This window comes from Myotis lucifugus, unplaced genomic scaffold, assembly GCF_000147115.1.
Source record: "Myotis lucifugus unplaced genomic scaffold, Myoluc2.0 scaffold_965, whole genome shotgun sequence".
In the NCBI taxonomy this organism is placed as follows: Eukaryota; Metazoa; Chordata; class Mammalia; order Chiroptera; family Vespertilionidae; genus Myotis; species Myotis lucifugus.
Window position 1 is genome coordinate 103,306 of NW_005872013.1, and position 2,466 is coordinate 105,771.

Genomic DNA, 2,466 nt, shown 5'->3' on the forward strand with positions numbered 1-2,466 from the left:
CGATACGGGGGCTGCCTTTTCTGTCCTGCCCTCCTTTTTAGGGCCCCTTTATCCTTCCAAGATCTCGGACATGGGTATTGACGGCAAATCCACCTGCCCTCTGGCCACCGGACCCCTTCCTTGCCTCCATCATAGCCCTATAACCCACTCATTCTTAGTCATGCCTTCATGCCCCGTGCCCCTGTTAGGACGAGATATCCTCACCATCCTAGCGGCCACTCTGCCCTTCAGCCTCCCCACTCCAGCTTCCCTGCTCCTTCCACTCCTGGCCCCCTCCCTTTACAGGGACACCACTGCCATGCGTCCGTCATGGGGCCCAGTTGTCCCAGACCATAGTCGCCTAGCTCAGTCTCCCCCTAGCTCAGTCTCCGCCTTATCTCTTTATCTCCTCCACACTGTCCCCTCCTCTGAACTGAAAACTGCTCTGATATCGACCAGTCCCCCTCCACCCTTCCCAAAGGAAAAAATTCGGCAGTTTTAAAATCCAAGCGGCTAGAGGCCTGGGAACAGGCTGCGTGACCTGCTCCCTCCCTCCCCGCCTTTTCTCCAGCCTCCAGGTCCCTGGCTTCCACTGCTCCTTCCATTTTCCCTTGGATAACAGCATATTCTAACATTTCCTCCCACTTTCACTGCAATACCTACCTCTCTCAGGCTCACCGAGTGCCTCCCACCATCCCCGAAGAAGATTCGGCGACATCATCCAGGACTGGATGACCCATCATTCCTCACAGGCTCTTACCTGGCAAGCGATCCTCCAATTTTGCTCAGGTTTTTCATATTTTCAGGGGAAACAGATACGGAATGATGAGGGAGTCATCAATTCTACTGTCTGGGATGGGAAATCCTCTAGTGTCACTCTCTATTTACGAACCCTGGACCTACTCCTATGCCCACACTCATCAACACAACTTTCCATCTACTCTCAAACATCAATCCCTCCTCTACATCCTGCTGGATTCGTCTGTCACTGGCTCGAACCCTCATCATAGCCATTCAATTCCAACCTATTGGACCATCTAACTAAACTCTCTCTAGAAATTCACAGCTCCTGACCGGACCTCCTGCCCATGGCCTTGACCAGAAGTCCGGGCTACACCAAGGAGCCCCACTTTCCTGAGCCCTTTTGACCCTTCTTGCTCAACCACTGTCTCCTTACTGATCCCCCTCCCCTGGGTACGTATCTCCCATATCTGTCTTTAATCAGGCAATTGCTCCGAGAACACGAGAACAGGTTTCTGCCCAAGCCAGAGCCGACCGACCAGGACTCCCAGGACTCCCAGGACCAGCCCTTCACCCTGGTGACTCGGTCCTCCTTAAGAACCTACATCCACAAGCCTTGGAGCCTAGGTGGACGGGACTTCACACTGTAATCCTCACAGCCCCCACTGTGGCCAAGCTGCTTGGTGACCCCAGCTTGACGACCTGTCCTGGCACCGCCTCTCCAGAGACCTGTCCTGGCACCGCCTCTCCAGACTCAAGAGGACCCCGGAGCAGCAACACTTCTATAAATGTGATGTATTGGGCCCCACTAACGTCTGCCTTAACCGCCCTCCCCTCCTCCTTCTCCTCCAGGCCCTGAGCAACCTACACACACACCCACCCTCTTGTGTGGAGGTTCAAGGTCCGTGAAACCTACTATCAGAATGGCAAACAAGTCACCCGGCAGCAAAACCCAGACAGGTCTTTGCTGGCTGCCGTCCCACTCATGACTTCTCCAAGAACCCAAGGGAAAGGTGAATGTCAGCCTCCCGTGGCTGGCATTCCCCTTTGGGAACCCGAAACTCCAGAGCCCACCCTGCCCCCATGGATATGCTACCAGATCAGTAATCCGGTAACTGGGGGACAGGTCATTTAGAACTGTACCTGAAACCACACCGCATCCAGCCTCACCAAGGCCAGCCCAGGTACCTTCTTTTGGTGCAACGGCACCTTAAGCAACTGCATGAACTCCTCTGACCCCGGGCCTTGCTTCGTGGTCACGGTAGTTCCGAACTAACCTTGTATGGAGAGTTGGAGCTCGCCTGGCTGCTCCCTCCATCCCACCCCCGGACCTGCCAGGCTGTCTTCCTCCCTGTCATGTTAGGGGTGAGTATCACTGCCTCAGTAGGCCTCATGGGGGGGCCCTCTGGAACAGTCTGGTCACTGCTCAGGACTTTAATGACAAGCTCCAGTTAGCCCTCGAGTCCACTACTCCTTCTTTAGCTTCCCTACAGCGACAGATAACATCAATAGCCCAAGTAGCCCTGCAGAACCAGTGCGCCTTAGACCTTCTGACTGCAGAAAGAGGAGGAACCTGCATATTCCTTCAGGAAGAATGCTGTTAACGACATCGAGTCTGGAGTAGTGGAGCAAAACATACAGACCCTGACTAAGCTGAGTGAAGAACTACATGCACGACACTTCCAGGACAACTCTCCTTCCAGCTGGTTCCAAAGCCCCTTAGCTACCTGGGTCCTACCCATGATA

General features: G+C 54.4%; 1 long non-coding RNA gene across 2 annotated transcripts in view; it reads left to right on the forward strand.

Annotated features, from left to right (window-relative positions):
- The window catches only part of LOC106695230, a 9,897-nt gene extending 7,720 nt beyond the window's left edge, over positions 1–2,177 (forward strand). Inside the window, exon 3 of one of the 2 annotated variants that reach the window (XR_002827239.1) lies at positions 1,205–2,177. This is a non-coding gene — a long non-coding RNA (uncharacterized LOC106695230). Of the gene's footprint in view, positions 1–651; positions 984–1,204 lie in introns of those variants that run through there. The other variant, XR_002827240.1, reaches the window with a different exon arrangement.
- Positions 2,178–2,466: the final 289 nt, after the last annotated feature.